General features: G+C 39.6%; 2 protein-coding genes across 13 annotated transcripts in view; one reads left to right on the top strand and one right to left on the bottom strand.

The window, feature by feature from the left end:
• Positions 1-25,530, top strand: part of LOC137416241 (DNA-directed RNA polymerases I, II, and III subunit RPABC3) — an 890,838-nt gene that overhangs the window by 20,131 nt on the left and 845,177 nt on the right. The window lies entirely within an intron of this gene.
• Positions 1-25,530, bottom strand: part of LOC137420997 (uncharacterized) — a 129,303-nt gene that overhangs the window by 78,411 nt on the left and 25,362 nt on the right. For 4 of the 12 annotated variants that reach the window (XM_078777618.1, XM_078777567.1, XM_078777534.1 and 1 more), the window contains exons 2-3: positions 14,217-14,405; positions 4,962-5,053 (exon numbers count right to left, since the gene is read on the bottom strand). The gene's annotated coding sequence lies outside the window, so the exon portion shown is untranslated. The remainder of the gene's footprint in view (positions 1-4,961; positions 5,054-14,216; positions 14,406-25,530) is intronic. The other 8 variants (XM_078777651.1, XM_078777285.1, XM_078777428.1 and 5 more) reach the window with 5 other exon arrangements.

The following is a 25,530-nucleotide window of genomic DNA, read 5'->3' as shown; positions in this document are numbered from 1 at the left end:
ATTCACCATTCCCAGGAATTCCTGCAGGGCCTTTATGGTGCGGGGACGCGGGAACGTGGTGATGGCCTCGACCTTGGTTGGCAGCGGCACGGCCCCGTTCTTGGTGATGTTGTGGCCCAAAAAATCAACGGCCGTCGTGCCGAAGTGGCATTTGGCCGGGTTGACGATGAGGCCGTGCTCGCTGAGGCGCCCGAACAGTGTTCGGAGGTGGAGGAGGTGCTCGGCCCGGGACGTGCTGGCGACGAGGATGTCGTCCAGGTAAACGAAAAGGAACGGCAGGTCACGCAGCACGCCGTCCATCAAGCGCTGGAACGCCTGAGCCGCGTTCTTGAGACCAAACGGCATCCGCAAGAATTCGAATAAGCCGAACGGCGTGATGACTGCCGTTTTAGGGACGTCGGCCGCCCTGACAGGTACTTGGTGATATCCCCGTATGAGATCAATTTTCGAAAAAATGACCCGTCCCGCCAGACGGGCGGAGAAGTCTTGGATATGCGGGATCGGGTACCTGTCGGGGGTGGTAGCGTCATTGAGACGGCGGTAGTCGCCACACGGGCGCCATCCACCCCTCGGCTTTGGCACGATGTGCAGTGGCGAGGCCCACGCGCTATCGGAGCGCCGCACGATGCCGAGGTGCTCCAACGCGTCGAATTCGGCCTTCGCCACGGCGAGCTTGGCTGGGTCGAGGCGGCGGGCCCTGGCGTAGACCGGCGGGCCCGTGGTTGGTATGTGGTGCTCGATCCCATGCCGTACTGCGACGGCCGAAAACGTCGGCCGCGTGAGGGCCGGGAACTCCGTGAGCAGGCGAGCAAACTCGTTCGCCGCCGGGACGGCGCATGCCAGCTCGGTCGGCGCGGAGCTGGTCAATGTGCATACCAGGGAGCTGAAGGTTTCGGCGTTGATTAAACGACGCCGTTGGACGTCCACCAGCAGTCCGTGTGCGCAGAGGAAGTCGGCGCCTAGCAGAGCCATGGGCACGTTTGCGGTTACAAACGTCCAAGCAAAGCGTTGGCCGCCGAAGCAGAGGGTGACGTTGCGCGGGCCGAAGGTGCGGATGGTCGATCCGTTGGCCGCAACCAAGGAGGGGCCGCAAACCGCGGATTGCCTGTCCTGGTCAGAGGCGGGTATGACGCTCAGTTGGGCGCCGGTGTCGCACAGGAAGCGCCGTCCGGACGCTTTATCCGTGATGAACAGTAAGTTGCCCGTTGGCCGGCGCTCATGGCTGGTAATGAACGCCGGCCCGGCCGTTTCCCGGCCTGCCGAAGGTGCACGGGGGTCGGCATGTCCGGGCCTTCTGTCCGAACCTGGCATGATAGTAACACCACGCTTGGTCAGGTGGAGGCCCCGGTCGTCGTGCTGGAGGTGGTCGGCTCGGTGTAGCGGCTGCCAATTGCGTCGGCAGTTCGGTCGTCGACCGTGCCGGGTGCTCGGGCGCCATGGGTGTTGCGTCGGACGGCGGTGGATCCCATGTCGCCGCTGCGATGCGCTGTCCTGCGGCGGAGATCTTGTCGGCTTCTCTGGCAAGGGCCCGGGGATCTGTGATCGTCGTGCTTGCCAGGGCGAGGCGTACCGGGTTAGGCAGCTGACGGAGGAACAGCTCCCGGAACAGGAATGCCGGAGAGTGCTCGCCGAGCAGTGAAAGCATGTAGTCCATTCGCTCGGAAGGGCGCGTGTCGCCGAGCTCGGGCAGGTCGAGCAGGCGCCGTGCGCGTTCCGCCGATGGGAGGGCGTAAGCGTCGAGGAGAAGCTTCTTAATCGCGCCGTATTTGTCAGCGGCTGGCGGGCTCTCGAGGAGGCTCAGGGCGCGGGCCGCGGTGGCCGAACCGAGTGCTGCTACCACATGGTGGAAGCGGGTGTCGTCGGCCGTGATGCCTCGCAGGGTGAACAGGGAATCCGCCTGTGCGAACCAAACCGCCGCGTGAGCCTTCCAGAAGGTAGGCAGTTTAAGGGCGACTGCCGTGTCCATGTCGGTAGGTCACCAATGAAGGAGCTGGGGCTCCCACGTCGATCGGAAGAATGGACGCGACAAAAAGCTGGAATTCATCCGAGTTGCTTTAATCAAACCAAACACTCAGGCACTCTGAAAAGCCCGTTTATCGGGCAGCAATATATATACATATTATCCCGGAGCGTTTGCCCAGGAAAGGCGAGAGGGGGCGTGGCCCAGCGTCCTGGCTGCGGCCTGGCAAGTTGAGGGCGAGCCTGCCCGGGCGTCCTGGACGAGCCCGGCATGGTGATCGCTCCGCGTCCTTGATAGGTGCAAGGCGATTGTGAAAACCCAGCGGTAGCCGCTACAATATCACCTTTATCTATCAATATTGTTGAAATGAAGATCAAATAGCTGCATGTTGAAATATGTTGAAAAAGTCAAAACTTTACATGGGGTGTACTTACTTTTTCACTTGACTGTGTATATATATCTGTGCAGTGTCTGTCTTGTGTTGTGTTGTGTTGTCTCGTCACTGAACTACTTTCTCAAACTATTGTGAAATCGTACCAAACTTCTGGAATGCACATATCTCTCCCGTCGGTATGTCCTAGGGGTATTTTTTTGGAAAAATCTTCCAATTTTTTTTTTTTATGGATTTTTTAGGGAAATGTTTTTTTTTCAACTTCAATTGTTTATAAAACGTAATATCACGTATATTACAAATACATTTGTGCATTATGATTGCTTGAATTATGATTGGTTTAAACCATGACAAAATAGCAACTCGGGTGCAGTCATTTATCTATATATCTACATATCTGGGCAGTGTCTGTTGTCACTGAACTACCCCCTGAAACTTTTGTTTCCGTGGTTGTGAAGTGTTTTTAATAACGTTGTGGTGGTTTTGAATCACGTGGTGGTGGGGTATTTTGAATTATGTGGTGGTGAGGTGTTTTCAAATCACGTGGTGGTGAGGTGTTTTTAAAACACGTGGTGGTGAGGTGTTTTGAATTACGTGGTGGTGAGGTGTTTTGAATTACTTGGTGGTGAGGTGTTTTTAAATGCCGTGGTGGTGAGGTGTTTTTATTACGTGTTTTATGGCTGTGAGGTGTTTTAAATTACTTGGTGGTGAGGTGTTTTTGATTTCGTGGTGGTGAGGTGTTTTTATTACGTGTTTTATGGCTGTGAGGTGTTTTGAATTACTTGGTGGTGAGGTGTTTTTGATTTCGTGGTGGTGAGGTGTTTTTATTACGTGTTTTATGGCTGTGAGGTGTTTTGAATTACTTGGTGGTGAGGTGTTTTTGATTTCGTGGTGGTGAGGTGTTTTTATTACGTGTTTTATAGCTGTGAGGCGTTTTGAATTACTTGGTGGTGAGGTGTTTTGAATTACTTGGTGGTGAGGTGATTTTGATTTCGTGGTGGTGAGGTGTTTTTATTACGTGTTTTATGGCTGTGAGGTGTTTTGAATTACTTGGTGGTGAGGTGTTTTGAATTACTTGGTGGTGAGGTGTTTTTGATTTCGTGGTGGTGAGGTGTTTTTATTACGTATTTTATGGCTGTGAGGTGTTTTGAATTACTTGGTGGTGAGGTGTTTTGAATTACTTGGTGGTGAGGTGTTTTGAATTACTTGGTGGTGAGGTGTTTTTGATTTCGTGGTGGTGAGGTGTTTTTATTACGTATTTTATGGCTGTGAGGTGTTTTGAATTACTTGGTGGTGAGGTGTTTTGAATTACTTGGTGGTGAGGTGTTTTGAATTACTTGGTGGTGAGGTGTTTTGAATTACTTGGTGGTGAGGTGTTTTTGATTTCGTGGTGGTGAGGTGTTTTTATTACGTGTTTTATGGCTGTGAGGTGTTTTGAATTACTTGGTGGTGAGGTGTTTTGAATTTCGTGGTGGTGAGGTGTTTTTATTACGTGTTTTATGGCTGTGAGGTGTTTTGAATTACTTGGTGGTGAGGTGTTTTTGATTTCGTGGTGGTGAGGTGTTTTTATTACGTGTTTATGGCTGTGAGGTGTTTTGAATTACTTGGTGGTGAGGTGTTTCGAATTACTTGGTGGTGAGGTGTTTTTGATTTCGTGGTGGTGAGGTGTTTTTATTACGTGTTTTATGGCTGTGAGGTGTTTTGAATTACTTGGTGGTGAGGTGTTTTTGATTTCGTGGTGGTGAGGTGTTTTTATTACGTGTTTATGGCTGTGAGGTGTTTTTGATTTCGTGGTGGTGAGGTGTTTTTATTACGTGTTTTATGGCTGTGAGGTGTTTTGAATTACTTGGTGGTGAGGTGTTTTGAATTACTTGGTGGTGAGGTGTTTTGAATTACTTGGTGGTGAGGTGTTTTGAATTACTTGGTGGTGAGGTGTTTTGAATTACTTGGTGGTGAGGTGTTTTGAATTACTTGGTGGTGAGGTGTTTTGAATTACTTGGTGGTGAGGTGTTTTGAATTACTTGGTGGTGAGGTGTTTTGAATTACTTGGTGCTGAGGGGTTCTTGTTTGAATGTTTTATATTTTTTCAACCTAAATTGCTTATAAAAATGTAATATCACAAACACGACAAATAAATTTGTGCAAAATTATTGTTTGTATTATGATTCGTGTAAATCACGACAACACAGCAACTCAGGTACTGTCACATATTGTAAGCAACATAAAACCGTGCTTCGTTTGTCGGTACTTAATAAATAGAAGCTTTATGATGATAGGCAAGCATTACCGACCTACTGCTACATATCAATTTGGTTTTATTTATTTATTTCTTAAATATATATATATATATATACATATACAAATATACACACACACACACACACACACACACACACACACACACACACACACACACACACACACACACACACACACACACACACACACACACACACACACACACACACACACACACACACACACACACACACACACACACACACACACACACACACACACACACACACAGTGTATATGAGATGTATCCCAAGAGATGAAACAATAAGTTAAGCAAGGAGTATCAGGGAGGTAGAAAATGGAAGAACTCACTCATATTAAGTCGTTCAATATTGAGTGATTTTGGGTTCGATGAACAAGGAGTCTAGCTGATCACTTTTTCTGGAAGAGCCCATTCCTTATAGCTGTGGAGAGCAGCAACAGAAACTGGTATTATAGGAAGGTGCTTTACACAAGATGCCAAATAAGATATGCCCTCTACGTTATCAGTGATGGATGTTGAGTGTACCACATTCAAGAGAGAGAGAGAGAGTGAAGATGCTGGACAGTGTGGAGGTCATGTTGAACAGCATTGAGCAGAGAAAATGTAGATGTTGGACAGTGCAGATGTTGGAAAGTGGGGCAGATGTCGGAAAGTGGAGCAGATGTCGGAAAGTGGAGCAGATGTCGCCAAGTGGAGCAGATGTCGGAAAGTGGAGCAGATGTCGGAAAGTGGAGCAGATGTCGGAAAGTGGAGCAGATGTCGGAAAGTGGAGCAGATGTCGGAAAGTGGAGCAGATGTCGGAAAGTGGAGCAGATGTCGGAAAGTGGAGCAGATGTCGGAAAGTGGAGCAGATGTCAGAAAGTGGAGCAGATGTCGGAAAGTGGAGCAGATGTCGGGAAGTGGAGCAGATGTCGGAAAGTGGAGCAGATGTCGGAAAGTGGAGCAGATGTCGGAAAGTGGAGCAGATGTCGGAAAGTGGAGCAGATGTCGGAAAGTGGAGCAGATGTCGGAAAGTGGAGCAGATGTCAGAAAGTGGAGCAGATGTCGGAAAGTGGAGCAGATGTCGGAAAGTGGAGCAGATGTCGGAGAGTGGAGCAGATGTCAGAGAGTGGAGCAGATGTCGAAGAGTGGAGCAGATGTCGCAAAGTGGAGCAGATGTCGCAAGGTGGAGCAGATGTCGGAAGGTGGAGCAGGTGTCGGAAGGTGGAGGAGATGTCGGAAGGTGGAGGAGATGTCAGAAGGTGGAGGAGATGTCGGAAGGTGGAGGAGATGTCGGAAGGTGGAGGAGATGTCGGAATGTGGAGGAGATGTCGGAAGGTGGAGATGTCGGAAGGTGGATGAGATGTCGGAAGGTGGAGGAGATGTCAGAATGTGGAGGAGATGTCAGAAGGTGGAGGAGATGTCAGAAGGTGGAGATGTCGGAAGGTGGAGGAGATGTCAGAAGGTGGAGGAGATGTCGGAAGGTGGAGATGTCGGAAGGTGGAGGAGATGTCGGAATGTGGAGGAGATGTCGGAAGGTGGAGATGTCGGAAGGTGGATGAGATGTCGGAAGGTGGAGGAGATGTCGGAATGTGGAGGAGATGTCAGAAGGTGGAGGAGATGTCAGAAGGTGGAGATGTCGGAAGGTGGAGGAGATGTCGGAAGGTGGAGGAGATGTCGGAAGGTGGAGGAGATGTCGGAAGGTGGAGATGTCGGAAGGTGGAGGAGATGTCAGAAGGTGGAGGAGATGTCAGAAGGTGGAGATGTCGGAAGGTGGAGGAGATGTCGGAAGGTGGAGGAGATGTCGGAAGGTGGAGATGTCGGAAGGTGGAGGAGATGTCGGAAGGTGGAGGAGATGTCAGAAGGTGGAGGAGATGTCGGAATGTGGAGGATATTTCGGAAGGTGGAGGAGATGTCGGAAGGTGGAGGAGGTGTCGGAAGGTGGAGGAGGTGTCGGAAGGTGGAGGAGGTGTCGGAAGGTGGAGGAGGTGTCGGAAGGTGGAGGAGGTGTCGGAAGGTGGAGGAGGTGTCGGAAGGTGGAGGAGGTGTCGGAAGGTGGAGGAGGTGTCGGAAGGTGGAGGAGGTGTCAGAATGTGGAGGAGGTGTCAGAAAGTGGAGATTTCGGAAGGCAGAGGAGATGTCAGAAGGTGGAGATGTCGGAAGGTGGAGATGTCGGAAGGTGGAGATGTCGGAAGGTGGAGATGTCGGAAGGTGGCGGCGGTGGAAGAGGTGTTGGAAGGTGGAGGAGGTGTTGGGGGTGTAGAAGGTGTCAGAAGGTGGAGGAGGTGTCGGAAGGTGGTGGAGGTGTCAGAAGATGGAGGAGGTGATGGAGGGTGGAGGAGGTGTCGGGAAGTGGAGGAGAAGCTATTATTATTATTATTATTATTTTTGTTTGTCAGAAAGTGGAGATGTTGGAAAGTGGAGGAGATGTCGGAAAGTGTAGGAGATGTCAGAAAGTGGAGGAGATGTCGGAAGGTGGAGGAGATGTTGGAAGGTGGAGGAGATGTCGGAAGGTGGAGGAGATGTCGGAAGGTGGAGGAGATGTCGGAAGGTGGAGGAGATGTCGGAAGGTGGAGATGTCGGAGGGTGGAGGAGATGTCGGAATCCTGCACCCGATGTTGTGCACCCAATTCCCCCTCCCCCCCCCCCCTTCTTCTTCCTTAACGGCGTGGACCTCAAACATCCAGGGCCTTTGCTCAAACCTCCTGAATGATCTCTCCATACAGGTTGCTTCTGACAAACCAGACGTAATCTGCTTAACAGAAACTTTCCTCCTTCAAGATGTCTCTGATTCCTTAATATCTCTTCCTGGTTACTCCCTCCTCCGGTATGATAGACCTGAGCCTCGTCCTGCGGGTGGGGTGGCTATCTTTATCAAAAACTCTCTTCCTCACTCTCCTTGCACTGCCCTCTCTCCAACCTACTAGTCCAGTCATTAAACAACAATTATTACTGCATGTTCAACAAAATTTGAACAAAAGGTTTCTCGATGGGTTTCACCTCTTTGAAACCTCTACGCTAAAAAAAAAAAAAGTTTACCAAAATATGACACGGGGAACTACCTGAAAATAGGCCAAATCCAAGATGGCCACCATCAAAATTAACCAAAGTGGAAAAATGTCATAAATATGGAATTGATCAAGATAAAAACATGTATGATTGGTCTATTTATATCAGCCTGAAAAGATAAATGCATTGGAATGTATTGTTTATATGTGCTGATTGATATGATAACATAGAGATTGTAGACTGTTGAAAAAGAAATAAAAATTTTAATCAAATACGAAATGTTTGCCTAATAATGGCTAAAATTATTTATTAATTATAAATTAATATATAGAATTATATAGAAAATATGAAATTATTTATAATTTTATTAATATTAATCATGCAACATTTGTTTACTTATTTTCAGGTGACTGATCTCAACTGATTGCGTCAACTGTAGACAAGAAAGAGATGGCTACCTGTGCGCTGTGCCTTGAGGCAATTAACCTGGACAAGCCTCAGGATTAGGCAAAGTTGACAGAAAAATGCTGTATTGGTATTACTAATGCCAATAGACTGCGCAAATTAGATGTTCCAGACATCATATACACTGAAAACCGCTGCCTTGTACACAAAGAGTGTCGAAGTAAGCATATTAACCCAAAAGCAATCAAGGCAGATCAAAAACTTGGTGCATCTACAGATACAGCTCAGAAAACACTTCGATCACATATTACATCATTCACTTTCAAAACTGACTGTTTTCTGTGTGCTATTTCTGTTGACCAGGATGCTGCAGACAAACATCCAGATAGACGTGTACTTCAGTTCAGCCATGTGATGACGCTCGACTTCCAGAAAAACATTGCATCACAATGTGCCCAGAGACACGATGACTGGGCCAGGATGGTACAGGCACGTATTGTGCATATACATGACCTACCAGCTGAGGAAGCCATCTATCACCATGAATGTGAAACGCACTTTTGCTTAGGGAGGAATATTCCTGCAGCAAACACTAAACAGGAGGCGGCTCCACCGAAGAAACAGAAACTTGGACGACCAAAGAGCATGTCCAAGATGGCAGCATTTGAGATTGCCATTGCATACGTAGAAGAGAATGATGATGAGAGTATTACATTAGATAATTTACATTCCATTATGAAGATAAGAAGTGGGCTGAGCGATGATGAATTGTACACGACAGCTCAGCTGAAACGGGAGCTGGTGAATTACTATGGGAACAAGGGGTCCATAACTACAATTAGGCAACAGTCTAACATTGTAACGCTTACATCGAATGTGAACAATATCATACAGGAGGTAAATGCTGCAAAAGCCGACCAATCCAACATGGATGACTTGATCAAAACTGTGGGAGAATACATTCGTTCAGAGATAAAAGGTATGGACAAACACGACGATGAATATCCAGACTCTGATCAGATGACATCTATTTACAGAAATCTTGATCATCTCCCACATTCATTACGCATCCTCCGAGAAACCATCAAGAGTAGAAACTCTAAGCTCCGTACTGCATCATTTGGCCAGGCAATAATGCAATCAACATGTCCACGTTCTTTTCTGCCTCCTCCACAAGTTGGGCTCAGTGTCACACTAGAACACGAATATGGCCACCGTGATCTAGTGGACATGATTAGCAAACTCGGCTTTTGCTCATCATACGCTGAAGCATCCAAGTGTAGACAAAATGCAGCAACCACTCAGGGTGTTGACCTATTTGATGAGATTGCAGACACATTCCTGCAATACCAGGCTGATAATGTAGACCATGCCAGCAGAACGCTTGATGGCAGTGACACAATCCATGTCATGGGTCAGATGGGAACATTGTCCCTGCCTTAAAAGTAACACGGAGGGTACCCCGACTGAAGGTGAACATGGATGATCTTAAGAAAGTCTGCCATGTTAAACTGGTCCCACAAATAAACCCCAAAGCAGTTCAAGAAAACATTATCTATACTAAACTTGTGGTAGTTGTTCAATCTATATCTATACTATACTAAACACTGCCTGCGGTAGTTGTAGGGGATGACACTGACCTTCTCATTCTGCTGCAACACCACTTCACGCCCAGCAAACATGAGACCATCTGTCTTCAAATTAGCACAAAGCTCATTGATATATCCATCCTGCAGAAGGAACTTGACCCTGACCTCAGTCATTCCCTACTCTTTATTCATGCACTGTCTGGATGTGATACGACATCGAAGCCCGATGGCATAGGAAAAATGTCAGCTATGGGTAAATACCGTGGCCTCAAGGAATACGCAGAGTTGTTCATGGTGGCAGATATTAATCGTGAGGAACTTGAGCCATCTGGTAATCAGGCCATTGCAACCATTTATGGTTGCACGCATGGTTCAGATTTGAATTTTGAACGTGCGTCTACGTTCACCGAGAAGGTTGCTTCAAGCTCCGGCTATCCGCCCCCTGAACGTCTTCCACCGACATCAGATGCTGCCAGATTCCACAGCCAGCGGGTCTACCTCCAAGTGCAGGCCTGGCTAGGCAACAACATGGAGGCGACAGAATGGGGCTGGGTGCTCTGCAAGACCCGGCATGAGTCTATCTTGAAGCCACACAGAATGGATCAACTTGCTGCACCTGCATCTCTACTCAAGATCATTAAATGCAACTGTACTGGAATGTGTGCCAAAAACACATGCTCCTGCAGGAAAAATGGACTCAAATGTAACTTGGTGTGTGGTCACTGTGAAGGCATAACATGCACAAATGGGCAAACTCATGATTCCAGTGACACCACTGACTAATAGTGATGCACTGTGCAAATTTGACATAAGACATTATAGGTGCAGAGAGGCATGGTGGTATTAACCTTAATCCAACAATTAAAGTGAATGAGAACATGTTTTAGAGTTCCATTGACATGATAATTTTGTCATCAACATTGAATATATAGATGTCAGGGGTTTGAATATGCTAATTGATAGAGATTTCTAACCACTTTCTAATGCCGTTAGTTATGTACATGTAGATATACTAATTTTGCATTTTTCGTCAAATCTTGGTGGCTATTTTGCATTTTATGTAACATTGAACTTGAAATTTACATTCCATAACATGTATATGTATATGCTGATATGAATCGACTCATCATACATGTTTTTATCTTGGCTGGTTCCATATTTGAAATTTTTTCCACTTTGGTTAATTTTGATGGTGGCCATCTTGGATTTGGCCTTATTTTCAGGTAGTTCCCCATGTCATATTTTCGTAAACTTTTTTTTTGTTTAAAGTAGAGGTAACAAAGAGGTGAAACCCATCGAGAAACCTTTTGTACAAATTTTGTTGAACATCAACTATTTAATGACCGGACTATACCCCCAGGAGTACCTCGGGCTACAGCTTCCTCTCCGCTCCCACCATTTGTTCATATGTGTTCTGTACCGTCCTCCAAACAGTGATGACTCCATTTACATTTCGCCGTCTGACAACATGGACCAACTTCAATCCACTCATCCCAACTCTCTCTTCCTCATATGTGGCGACTTCAACTGTCACCATGCCAGCTGGCTGGCTGTGGGTACCTCTCTCACCAGGCATGGCATCTCAGCAAAGGACTTCTGCAACTCATTGGGACTGACACAATCTGTCAATTTCCCAACCCAGATCTCAGTCAACGGAGCATCTTCTCTTCCAGACTTGGTTATGACAAACTTCCCTTCGAATGTCTAGTGCTCTTCCTCTGCTCCAATCGGTTCTTCTGATCATTTGCTTGTTAAAGTGGATCCATCTCTGGCCATTCCAAGAGAGCCTCCTCAGCGTCGACGAGTCTGGAATTTCACTCAGGCCGACTGGCATGGTCTTCAAGCAGCCATCAATCATCTGGACTGGTCTTCCATCTCTACTGCCTCTGAAATCAACTCTTCCTGGGAATTCTTCCAAAGTAAACTGCTCTCTCTCATGCACAGATTTATACCATCTCATCTTCAGTTGTCATACCGTTCCTCAAGTCCATGGTACACTGAATTTTGTGGTGAGGCAGTTGCCCTGAAACAACTTGCCTTTGCCTCTTGGAAGGCTAACCCAACTGAAGGAAATCTCAGTTCCTTCCACCAAGCTCGGAACAAGTGTGAGTCTACCCTCAGGAGAGCCAGGAAACAATATCTTTCTACTCTCAAGGCTGAATTCTCAAACCAGTCTCCTTCCTCCAAATCCTGGTGGCATCTGGTCAAATCTGTTACTGGTGTTTGTTCCCCCTCCATCCCCTCCCTTACCTCAAATGGCTACCAGGTTGACACCGCACATGACAAAGCCGAATGCCTCAACTCTGTGTGTGCCTCAAAATCTTGTGTCCCAAACCCATCTCTCTCTGTACCCACCTGACCCAGTCGAACCCAGCTGCTCCTGGACTCTGTGTCCTTCTCTCCTGACAAGGTGGAGAAGTTTCTGTCAAACCTCGACTCCGATTCTGCAACTGGACCAGACGGCATCAGTCCACAGCTCCTAAAATCCTGCTCTGTCGCTCTTTCACACCCTCTCTCTATTCTCTTCACCCTCTCTTTTGCTCAAGATCATCTGCCATCAGTTTGGAAATCAGCCAACATTACCGCTTTACACAAAAAGGTGCAAAAAGAGATCCTTGCAACTACAGACCAATCAGCCTGCTCCCAATTATCAGCAAAGTCATGGAATCCATCATTGCTTTGGATATCAAATCCTTCCTCTTCTCCAATGGCTTGATCTCTGATTATCAATTTGGTTTCAGACCAGGTCACTCTACTCTGGACATGCTGCTTCTGTTGTCTCAACAATGGATGGAGGTCCTCAATGCCAAACAGGAAATTAGAGCTGTCTCCCTTGACATATCACATGCCTTCGATACAGTCGGGCACCCCGCTCTGCTCACCAAACTCTCCTCCGATGGCATCCATGGAAATCTCCACGCATGGCTTGCGGACTTCCTCTCTGGTCGGAGTCAATGTGTGGCCCTGAATGGATTTCTCTCATCTCCCCTTCCTGTTCAGGCTGGAGTTCCCCAAGGCAGTGTTCTGGGCCCTGTGCTTTTTCTCGTCTTCATCAATGATCTCTCCGACTCTCTGGAAAATCCTCTCTTTCTCTTTGCTGATGGCTCCACTCTCTGCCACCCCATTCCTCATATCGGCAGTCTGCAGCCTCCTTACTCTCTGCAGACCTGGACAAAATCACAGACTGTTCAAACAAGTGGAAGATGTCTTTCAATCCTGACAAATCTCACACTCTTACTATGTCTCTCCGAAAAGATCGACTGGACAACCCTCCCATCTACTTTCTCAACAATCCTCTCCAAGAAGTTCTGACACTCAAAGCTTTTGGGTCTCACTATCTGCCATGATCTTTCCTAGGAAAACCACAATTCCAAGCTGGCCTCCAAAGCCAGTCTCCGTCGTGCGACTGGGCATCCTCTGTCGTGCGAAGTCCTTCTTGGCACACCTGAGCTCCTCACCACATATGTCGTTAAGTGGAGGGGATGTCGTTGAGTGGAGGAATTGTCAGAAAGTGCAGGAAATGTCGAAAAGTGGAGATGTTGGAAAATGGAGATGTTGGAAAGTGGAGGAGATGTTTGGAAAGTGGAGGTGATGTCAGAAAGTGAAGATGTCAGAAAGTGGAGGAGATGTCGGAAAGTGAAGATGTCAGAAAGTGGAGGAATGTCGGAAAGTGAAGATGTCAGAAAGTGGAGGAGATGTCGGAAAATGAAGATGTCAGAAAGTGGAGGAGATGTCATAAAGTGAGGAGGTGTTGGAAAGTGGAGATGTCAGAAAAATGAAGATGTTGGAAAATGGAGTTGTTGGAAAATGGAGTTGTTGGACAGCAGTGAGAAGGAAGTGGAGATTCTGAGCATGCAGGATCAAGCATTTAGGAGCTGGATGGATTTTCCATCAATTCCAGCCATGGTATTGCATACGATTTAGAGCATGGGGAGTGCATATGTCAAAAAGTTGTGAGTTGGGATATGGAGGGGTCAGATATTTGTGAGTAAAGACAATGGAGAGATGAGATAGCAGTGAGTAATGACAGTAAAAGATGGAGTGGTGAGGAGAAAGAGTGGTGAGCTGGACTTGTAATAAGCAGCAAGTGGATATGTTGGATTATTGCACAGGTTTATTCCATCCCACCTGCAGTTATCCTATCCCTCATCTCAGTCCTGATATACTAACTCCTGAAGTGAGGTAATTATGGTCAATCAGCTTGCTTTCTCAACATGGAACCCGACTTGAGGACAACTTTAAATCACTCCATAAGGCTCACAACTAGCATGTCCATCATAAAGCAAGCCAGAAAAACATCATGTTTATCTCAAGGATGACCTCTCCAACCAGTCTCCTTCCTGAAAGTCCACTGGTGTGGTGCCATGTCAAGTCTAACTCTGGTGTTTGCTCACTCCCCACCCCTCCCCCCTCTCCCCTTCTCTCCCCTTCCCTTCTCTCCCCTTCCCCTTCCCCTCTCCCCCCCCCCCCCCCCCCCCACTCCCCTCACTCACTCACTTCTAACTCTGCTCGACACAAGGCAGAATGTATCAACTGAGTGTTTACCTTTAAATCTTGTGTACCCAACCCATCCCACTATGTCCCCATCTTGCTCCCCCGTACCTACTGCAGAATAGACTTTGTATGTCTACCAAAGAAGGTACAGAAAGTTATGTCCAGCCTCGACCTTGCATCGGCAATGGGCCCAGCTGACATCAGTGCCAGTGTACTCAAATCCTGCTCTGCTGCTCTTGCTTCTCCTCTGTTTGCACTCTTCGGCCTGTCCTTCTCCATTGGCCGCATCTCGTCTGCCTGGAAGTCAACAAACATCATTCCCATTCACAAGAGGAGTCCAGAAACAGATCCTATCACACAACAGGCCAATAAGTTTACTTACAATTAAAAGTAAGCTTACATACATATTCCAATGTTCCTCTCTTATACCGTTTGTGGAATCACCTTTCTGAGGCTGTTCAATCCCACTCTCGTCTCCATGGCTTCAAGCAAGTACACCAACATCTCAAGTGATCCACCGTCCCGTCCCAAAATCTTTTCTACCCCATATTATCTCTACCGAACCCAATCAATCCTCTCACCTGTATGTTACTGTTTCTCCTCCTCTCCTCTCCTCTCTCCTCCTCCCTGCTCATTCATACCCTTGCTTGTTGGGTCCAAATGTGGCCTCATCGCCCACTGTCGGCTTTCACTCTACTCGATGACACCTCCCTCTTCCATTAGTCTTTATATGGAAATAACAAAAATGGCTTCGTTTCCTGTATGTATAACCACATTCCACAGTGATAAAAATGCCACTTGGAGTTTGTATCCACTGCATTTTGCTTGATGTCCAATCTTCATGACGTTCCACATTCCCAAGGTTATCCTACAGAATTGCATGAAAAATAGGAATGATTTCCAAAGTGGTTTACATTTTATGGAGTTCTTTTATACAGTGATGATTTTTGATGATTTCTAATTGATTATGGAGTTCTTTTGTACAGTGATGATTTTTGTTAATTCCCAATTGATTTATGGAGTTCTTTTGTACAGTGATGATTTTTGAAGATTCCCCATTGATTATGAGGTTCTTTTGTACAGTGATGATTTTTTCATGATTCCTAATTGATTATGGAGTTCTTTTGTACAGTGATGATTTTTTCATGATTCCTAATTGATTATGGAGTTCTTTTGTACAGTGATGATTTTTTCATGATTCCCAATTGATTATGGAGTTCTTTTGTACAGTGATGATTTTTGGACGATTCCCAATTCATTATGGAGTTCTTTTGTACAGTGATGATTTTTGAAGATTCCCCATTGATTATGAGGTTCTTTTGTACAGTGATGATTTTTTCATGATTCCTAATTGATTATGGAGTTCTTTTGTACAGTGATGATTTTTTCATGATTCCTAATTGATTATGGAGTTCTTTTGTACAGTGATGATTTTTTCATGATTCCCAATTGATTATGGAGTTCTTTTGTACAGTGATGATTTTTTCATGATTCTCAATTGATTTTGCAGCTATTTTGTACAGTGATGATTTTTGAGGATTCCCAATACATTATGGAGTTCTTTTGTACAGTGATGATTTTTTCATTATTCCCAATTGATTATGGAGTTCTTTTGTACAGTGATGATTTTTTCATGATTCCTAATTCATTATTGAGTTCTTTTGTACAGTGATGATTTTTTCATGATTCCCAATTGATTTTGGAGTTCTTTTGTACAGTGATGATTTTTTCATGATTCCCGATTGATTATGGAGTTCTTTTATAGTGATTATTTTTCATGATTCCTAACTGATTATGGAGTTCTTTTGTACAGTGATGATTTTTTTCATGATTCCCAATTGATTATGGAGTTCTTTTGTACAGTGATGATTTTTTCATGATTCCCAAATGATTTTGCAATTATTTTGTACAGTGATGATTTTTTCATGATTCCGAATTGATTTTGCAGTTATTTTGTACAGTGATGATTTTTTTCATGATTCCTAATTGATTATTGAGTTCTTTTGTAGTGATGATTTTTTCATGATTCCCAATTGATTTTGGAGTTATTTTGTACAGTGATGATTTTTTCATGATTCCCAATTGATTATGGAGTTCTTTTGTACAGTGATGATTTTTTCATGATTCCCAATTGATTTTGCAGTTATTTTGTAGTGATGATTTTTTCATGATTCCTAATTGATTATGGAGTTCTTTTGTACAGTGATGATTTTTTTCATGGTTCCCTATTGATTATGGAGTTCTTTTATACAGTGATTATTTTTTCATGATCCCGAATTGATTATGGAGTTCTTTTGTACAGTGATGATTTTTTCAGGATTCCTAATTGATTATGGAGTTCTTTTGTACAGTGATGATTTTTTCATGATTCCCAAATGATTTTGCAGTTATTTTGTACAGTGATGATTTTTTCATGATTCCTAATTGATTATGGAGTTATTTTGTACAGTGATGATTTTTTCATGATTCCCAATTGATTATGGAGTTCTTTTGTACAGTGATGATTTTTTCATGATTCCCAATTGATTTTGGAGTTCTTTTGTACAGTGATGATTTTTTCATGATTCCCAATTGATTATGGAGTTATTTTATGCAGTGATTATTTTTTCATGATTCGTAATTGATTATGGAGTTCTTTTGTACAGTGATGATTTTTTCATGATTCCCAATTGATTATGGAGTTCTTTTGTACAGTGATGATTTTTTCATGATTCCCAATTGATTTTGGAGTTCTTTTGTACAGTGATGATTTTTTCATGATTCCCAATTGATTATGGAGTTATTTTATACAGTGATTATTTTTTCATGATTCGTAATTGATTATGGAGTTCTTTTGTACAGTGATGATTTTTTCACGATTCCCAATTGATTATGGAGTTCTTTTGTACAGTGATGATTTTTGTTAATTCCCAATTGATTATGGAGTTCTTTTGTCAAGGGATGATTTTTGTTAATTCCTAATTGATTATGGAGTTCTTTTGTACAGTGATGATTTTTGTTAATTCCTAATTGATTATGGAGTTCTTTTGTAAAGTGATGATTTTTGTTAATTCCCAATTGATTTATGGAGTTCTTTTGTGAAGTGATGATTTTTGTTAATTCCCAATTGATTATGGATTTTTTTGTAAAGTGATGATTTTTGTTAATTCCTAATTGATTATGGAGTTCTTTTGTAAAGTGATGATTTTTGTTAATTCCCAATTGATTTATGGAGTTCTTTTGTGCAGTGATGATTTTTGTTAATTCCCAATTCATTATGGAGTTCTTTTGTAAAGTGATGATTTTTGTTAATTCCTTATTGATTATGGAGTTTTTTTGTAAAGTGATGATTTTTGTTAATTCCTAATTGATTATGGAGTTCTTTTGTAAAGTGATGATTTTTGTTAATTCCCAATTGATTATGGATTTTTTTGTAAAGTGATGATTTTTGTTAATTCCTAATTGATTATGGAGTTCTTTTGTAAAGTGATGATTTTTGTTAATTCCCAATTGATTTATGGAGTTCTTTTGTGAAGTGATGATTTTTGTTAATTCCCAATTGATTATGGATTTTTTTGTAAAGTGATGATTTTTGTTAATTCCCAATTGATTATGGATTTTTTTGTAAAGTGATGATTTTTGTTAATTCCCAATTGATTTATGGAGTTCTTTTGTGAAGTGATGATTTTTGTTAATTCCCAATTGATTATGGATTTTTTTGTAAAGTGATGATTTTTGTTAATTCCTAATTGATTATGGAGTTCTTTTGTAAAGTGATGATTTTTGTTAATTCCCAATTGATTTATGGAGTTCTTTTGTGAAGTGATGATTTTTGTTAATTCCCAATTGATTATGGATTTTTTTGTAAAGTGATGATTTTTGTTAATTCCCAATTGATTTATGGAGTTCTTTTGTACAGTGATGATTTTTGTTAATTCCCAATTCATTATGGAGTTATTTTGTCCAGTCATGATTTTTGTTAATTCCTAATTGATTATGGAGTTTTTTTGTAAAGTGATGATTTTTGTTAATTTCCAATTAATTTATGGAGTTCTTTTGTACAGTGATGATTTTTTCATGATTCCCAATTGATTATGGAGTTCTTTTGTGCAGTGATGATTTTTTCATGATTCACAATTGATTTGTGGCGTTCTTTTGTGCAGTGATGATTTTTTCATGATTCCCAATTCATTATGGAGTTCTTTTGGACATTGATGATTTTTTCATGATACCCAATTGATTAAGGAGTTCTTTTGTCCAGTGATGATTTTTTCATGATTCCCAATTGATTGTGCAGTTATTTTGTGCAGTGATGATTTTTTCATGATTCCCCATTCATTATGGAGTTCTTTTGTACAGTGATGATTTTTTCATGATTCCTAATTGATTATGGAGTTCTTTTGTACAGTGATGATTTTTTCATGATTCCCAATTGATTATGGAGTTCTTTTGTGCAGTGATAATTTTTTCATGATTCACAATTGATTTTGCAGTTATTTTGTACAGTGATGATTTTTGAAGATACCCAATTGATTATGGAGTTCTTTTGTACAGTGATGTTTTTTTCATGATTCCTAATTGATTATGGAGTTCTTTTGTACAGTGATGATTATTTCATGATTCCCAATTGATTTTGGAGTTCTTTTGTACAGTGATGATTTTTTCATGATTCCCAATTGATTATGGAGTTATTTTATACAGTGATTATTTTTTCGTGATTCCGAATTGATTATGGAGTTCTTTTGTACAGTGATGATTTTTTCATGATTCCCAATTGATTATGGAGTTCTTTTGTACAGTGATGATTTTTGACGATTCCCAATTCATTATGGAGTTCTTTTGTGCAGTGATGATTTTTGAAGATTCCCCATCGATTATGGAGTTCTTTTGTAGTGATGATTTTTTCATGATTCCTAATTGATTTTGTAGTTATTTTGTACAGTGATGATTTTTGGCGATTCCCAATTCATTATGGAGTTATTTTGTACAGTGTTGATTTTTTCATTATTCCCAATTGATTATGGAGTTCTTTTGTACAGTGATGACTTTTTCATGATTCCTAATTGATTATGGAGTTGTTTTGTACAGTGATGATTTTTTCATGATTCACAATTGATTATGGAGTTCTTTTGTACAGTGACGATTTTTTCATGATTCCCAATTGATTATTGAGTTCTTTTGTACAGTGATGATTTTTTCATGATTCCCAAATTATTTTGCAATTATTTTGTACAGTGATGATTTTTTCATGATTCCGAATTGATTTTGCAGTTATTTTGTACAGTGATGATTTTTTCATGATTCCTAATTGATTATTGAGTTCTTTTGTGCAGTGATGATTTTTTCACGATTCCCAATTGATTTTGGAGTTCTTTTGTACAGTGATGATTTTTTCATGATTCCCAATTGATTATGGAGTTCTTTTGTACAGTGATGATTTTTTCATGATTCCCAATTGATTTTGCAGTTATTTTGTACGGTGATGATTTTTGACGATTCCCAATTCATTATGGAGTTCTTTTGTACAGTGATGATTTTTTCATGATTCCCAATTGATTTTGGAGTTCTTTTGTACAGTGATGATTTCTTCATGATTCCCAATTGATTATGGAGTTCTTTTGTACAGTGATGATTTTTTCATGATTCCTAATTGATTATGGAGTTCTTTTGTACAGTGATGATTTTTTCATGATTCCCAATTGATTTTGGAGTTCTTTTGTACAGTGATGATTTTTTCATGATTCCCAATTGATTATGGAGTTCTTTTGTCCAGTGATGATTTTTTCATGACTCCCAAATGATTTTGCATTTATTTTGTACAGTGATGATTTTTTTCATGATTCCTAATAAATTGATTATGGAGTTTTTTTTGTACAGTGATGATTTTTTCATGATTCCCAATTGATTTTGGAGATCTTTTGTACAGTGTTGATTTTTTCATGATTCCCAATTGATTATGGAGTTCTTTTGTACAGTGATGATTTTTTCATGATTCCCAATTGATTATGGAGTTCTTTTGTACAGTGATGATTTTTGTTAATTCCCAATTGATTATGGAGTTCTTTTGTAAAGTGATGATTTTTGTTAATTTCCAATTGATTTATGGAGTTCTTTTGTGCAGTGATGATTTTTGTTAATTCCCAATTCATTATGGAGTTATTTTGTAAAGTGATGATTTTTGTTAATTCCTCATTGATTATGGAGTTTTTTTGTAAAGTGATGATTTTTGTTAATTCCTAATTGATTATGGAGTTCTTTTGTAAAGTGATGATTTTTGTTAATTCCCAATTGATTATGGAGTTCTTTTGTAAAGTGATGATTTTTGTTAATTCCCAATTGATTTATGGAGTTCTTTTGTGAAGGGATGATTTTTGTTAATTCCCAATTGATTATGGATTTCTTTTGTAAAGTGATGATTTTTGTTAATTCCTAATTGATTATGGAGTTCTTTTGTAAAGTGATGATTTTTGTTAGTTCCTAATTGATTATGGAGTTCTTTTGTGCAGTGATGATTTTTGTTAATTCCCAATTGATTTATGGAGTTATTTTGTACAGTGATGATTTTTGTTAATTCCCAATTGATTTATGGAGTTATTTTGTACAGTCATGATTTTTGTTAATTCCTAATTGATTATGGAGTTTTTTTGTAAAGTGATGATTTTTGTTTTATTCCTAATTGATTATGGAGTTCTTTTGTAAAGTGATGATTTTTGTTAATTCCCAATTGGTTTATGGAGTTCTTTTGTGCAGTGATGATTTTTGTTAATTCCTAATTGATTATGGAGTTCTTTTGTACAGTGATGATTTTTGTTAATTCCCAATTCATTATGGAGTTCTTTTGTCCAGTCATGATTTTTGTTAATTCCTAATTGATTATGGAGTTCTTTTGTAAAGTGATGATTTTTGTTAATTCCCAATTGATTTATGGAGTTCTTTTTTACAGTGATGATTTTTTCATGATTCACAATTGATTTGTGGAATTCTTTTGTGCAGTGATGATTTTTTTCATGATTCCCAATTGATTAAAGAGTTCTTTTGTACAGTGATGATTTTTTCATGATTTCCAATTGATTAAGGAGTTCTTTTGTACAGTGATGATTTTTTCATGATTCCCAATTGATTTTGCAGTTATTTTGTGCAGTGATGATTTTTTCATGATTTCCAATTGATTAAGGAGTTCTTTTGTACAGTGATGATTTTTTCATGATTCCTAATTGATTATGGAGTTCTTTTGTAGTCATGATTTTTTCATGATTCCCAATTGATTATGGAGTTCTTTTGTACAGTGATGATTTTTTCATGATTCCCAATTGATTATGGAGTTCTTTTGTACAGTGATAATTTTTTCATGATTCACAATTGATTTTGCAGTTATTTTGTACAGTGATGATTTTTGACGATTCCCAATTCATTATGGAGTTCTTTTGTACAGTGATGATTTTTGAAGATACCCAATTGATTATGGAGTTCTTTTGTACAGTGATGTTTTTTCATGATTCCTAATTGATTATGGAGTTCTTTTGTACAGTGATGATTTTTTCATGATTCCCAATTGATTTTGGAGTTCTTTTGTACAGTGATGATTTTTTCATGACTCCCAATTGATTATGGAGTTCTTTTATAGTGATTATTTTTTCGTGATTCCGAATTGATTATGGAGTTATTTTGTACAGTGATGATTTTTTCATGATTCCCAATTGATTATGGAGTTCTTTTGTACAGTGATTATTTTTGACGATTCCCAATTCATTATGGAGTTCTTTTGTACAGTGATGATTTTTGAAGATTCCCCATTAATTATGGAGTTCTTTTGTACAGTGATGATTTTTTCATGATTCCTAATTGATTATGGAGTTATTTTGTACAGTGATGATTTTTTCATGATTCCCAATTGATTATGGAGTTCTTTTGTACAGTGATGATTTTTTCATGATTCTCAATTGATTTTGCAGTTATTTTGTACAGTAATGATTTTTGACGATTCCCAATTCATTATGGAGTTCTTTTGTACAGTGATGATTTTTTCATTATTCCCAATTGATTATGGAGTTCTTTTGTACAGTGATGATTTTTTCATGATTCCTAATTGATTATGGAGTTCTTTTGTGCAGTGATGATTTTTTCATGATTCCCAATTGATTATGGAGTTCTTTTGTATAGTGATGATTTTTTCATGATTCCCAATTGATTTTGCAGTTATTTTGTACAGTGATGATTTTTGACGATTCCCAATTCATTATGGAGTTCTTTTGTACAGTGATGATTTTTTCATGATTCCCAATTGATTATTGAGTTCTTTTATACAATGATGATTTTTTCATGATTCCTAATTGATTTATGGAGTTCTTTTGTGCAGTGATGATTTTTTCATGATTCCCAATTGATTTTGTAGTTATTTTGTACAGTGATGATTTTTGACGATTCCCAATTCATTATGGAGTTCTTTTGTACAGTGATGATTTTTGAAGATTCCCAATTGATTATGGAGTTCTTTTGTACAGTGATGATTTTTTCATGATTCCCAATTGATTATGCAGTTCTTTTGTACAGTGATGATTTTTTTTATAATTCCCAATTGATTATGGAGTTCTTTTATACAGTGATTATTTTTTCATAATTCCCAATTGATTATGGAGTTATTTTATACAGTGATTATTTTTTCATAATTCCCAATTGATTATGGAGTTCTTTTGTACAGTGATGATTTTTGATGATTCCCAATTAATTATGGAGTTCTTTTATACAGTGATGATTTTTTCATGATTCCCAATTGATTATGCAGTTCTTTTGTGCAGTGATGATTTTTTTTCTCATTCCCAATTGATTATGGAGTTCTTTTATACAGTGATTATTTTTTCATAATTCCCAATTGATTATGGAGTTCTTTTGTACAGTGATGATTTTTGATGATTCCCAATTCATTATGGAGTTCTTTTATACAGTGATGATTTTTTCATGATTCTCAATTGATTATGCAGTTCTTTTGTACAGTGATGATTTTTTTTCTAATTCCCAATTGATTATGGAGTTCTTTTATACAGTGATGATTTTTTCATAATTTCCAATTGATTATGGAGTTCTTTTGTGCAGTGATGATTTTTGATGATTCCCAATTCATTATGGAGTTCTTTTATACAGTGATGATTTTTTCATGATTCTCAATTGATTATGCAGTTCTTTTGTACAGTGATGATTTTTTTTCTCATTCCCAATTGATTATGGAGTTCTTTTATACAGTGATGATTTTTTCATGATTCTCAATTGATTATGCAGTTCTTTTGTACAGTGATGATTTTTTTTCTCATTCCCAATTGATTATGGAGTTCTTTTATACAGTGATTATTTTTTCATAATTTCCAATTGATTATGGAGTTCTTTTGTACAGTGATGATTTTTGATGATTCCCAATTCATTATGGAGTTCTTTTATACAGTGATGATTTTTTCATGATTCTCAATTGATTATGCAGTTCTTTTGTACAGTGATGATTTTTTTTCTAATTCCCAATTGATTATGGAGTTCTTTTATACAGTGATTATTTTTTCATAATTCCCAATTGATTATGCAGTTCTTTTGTAAAGTGATGATTTTTGTTAATTCCCAATTGATTATGGAGTTCTTTTGTGCAGTGACGATTTTTTCATAATTCCCAATTGATTATGGAGTTCTTTTATAGTGATTATTTTTTCATAATTCCCAATTGATTATGGAGTTCTTTGTATAGTGATGATTTTTTCACAATTCCCAATTGATTATGGAGTTCTTTTATAGTGATTATTTTTTCATAATTCCCAATTGATTATGGAGTTCTTTTGTGCAGTGATGATTTTTGATGATTCCCAATTAATTATGGAGTTCTTTTGTACAGTCATGATTTTTGTTAATTCCCAAATGATTTATGGAGTTCTTTTGTAAAGTGATGATTTTTGTTAATTCCCAATTGATTTATGGAGTTCTTTTGTACAGTGATGATTTTTGAAGATTCCCCATTAATTATGGAGTTCTTTTGTACAGTGATGATTTTTTCATGATTCCTAATTGATTATGGAGTTATTTTGTACAGTGATGATTTTTTCATGATTCCCAATTGATTATGGAGTTCTTTTGTACAGTGATGATTTTTTCATGATTCTCAATTGATTTTGCAGTTATTTTGTACAGTAATGATTTTTGACGATTCCCAATTCATTATGGAGTTCTTTTGTACAGTGATGATTTTTTCATTATTCCCAATATTGATTATGGAGTTCTTTTGTATAGTGATGATTTTTTCATGATTCCCAATTGATTTTGCAGTTATTTTGTACAGTGATGATTTTTGACGATTCCCAATTCATTATGGAGTTCTTTTGTACAGTGATGATTTTTTCATGATTCCCAATTGATTATTGAGTTCTTTTATACAATGATGATTTTTTCATGATTCCTAATTGATTTATGGAGTTCTTTTGTGCAGTGATGATTTTTTCATGATTCCCAATTGATTTTGTAGTTATTTTGTACAGTGATGATTTTTGACGATTCCCAATTCATTATGGAGTTCTTTTGTACAGTGATGATTTTTGAAGATTCCCAATTGATTATGGAGTTCTTTTGTACAGTGATGATTTTTTCATGATTCCCAATTGATTATGCAGTTCTTTTGTACAGTGATGATTTTTTTTATAATTCCCAATTGATTATGGAGTTCTTTTATACAGTGATTATTTTTTCATAATTCCCAATTGATTATGGAGTTATTTTATACAGTGATTATTTTTTCATAATTCCCAATTGATTATGGAGTTCTTTTGTACAGTGATGATTTTTGATGATTCCCAATTAATTATGGAGTTCTTTTATACAGTGATGATTTTTTCATGATTCCCAATTGATTATGCAGTTCTTTTGTGCAGTGATGATTTTTTTTCTCATTCCCAATTGATTATGGAGTTCTTTTATACAGTGATTATTTTTTCATAATTCCCAATTGATTATGGAGTTCTTTTGTACAGTGATGATTTTTGATGATTCCCAATTCATTATGGAGTTCTTTTATACAGTGATGATTTTTTCATGATTCTCAATTGATTATGCAGTTCTTTTGTACAGTGATGATTTTTTTTCTAATTCCCAATTGATTATGGAGTTCTTTTATACAGTGATGATTTTTTCATAATTTCCAATTGATTATGGAGTTCTTTTGTGCAGTGATGATTTTTGATGATTCCCAATTCATTATGGAGTTCTTTTATACAGTGATGATTTTTTCATGATTCTCAATTGATTATGCAGTTCTTTTGTACAGTGATGATTTTTTTTCTCATTCCCAATTGATTATGGAGTTCTTTTATACAGTGATGATTTTTTCATGATTCTCAATTGATTATGCAGTTCTTTTGTACAGTGATGATTTTTTTTCTCATTCCCAATTGATTATGGAGTTCTTTTATACAGTGATTAT

Source organism: Myxine glutinosa, chromosome 1 (genome assembly GCF_964187855.1).
Source record: "Myxine glutinosa chromosome 1, kmMyxGlut1.1, whole genome shotgun sequence".
In the NCBI taxonomy this organism is placed as follows: Eukaryota; Metazoa; Chordata; class Myxini; order Myxiniformes; family Myxinidae; genus Myxine; species Myxine glutinosa.
The sequence above is the reverse complement of the archived record's forward strand: the minus strand, read 5'-3'. Positions and strand labels throughout refer to the sequence as shown.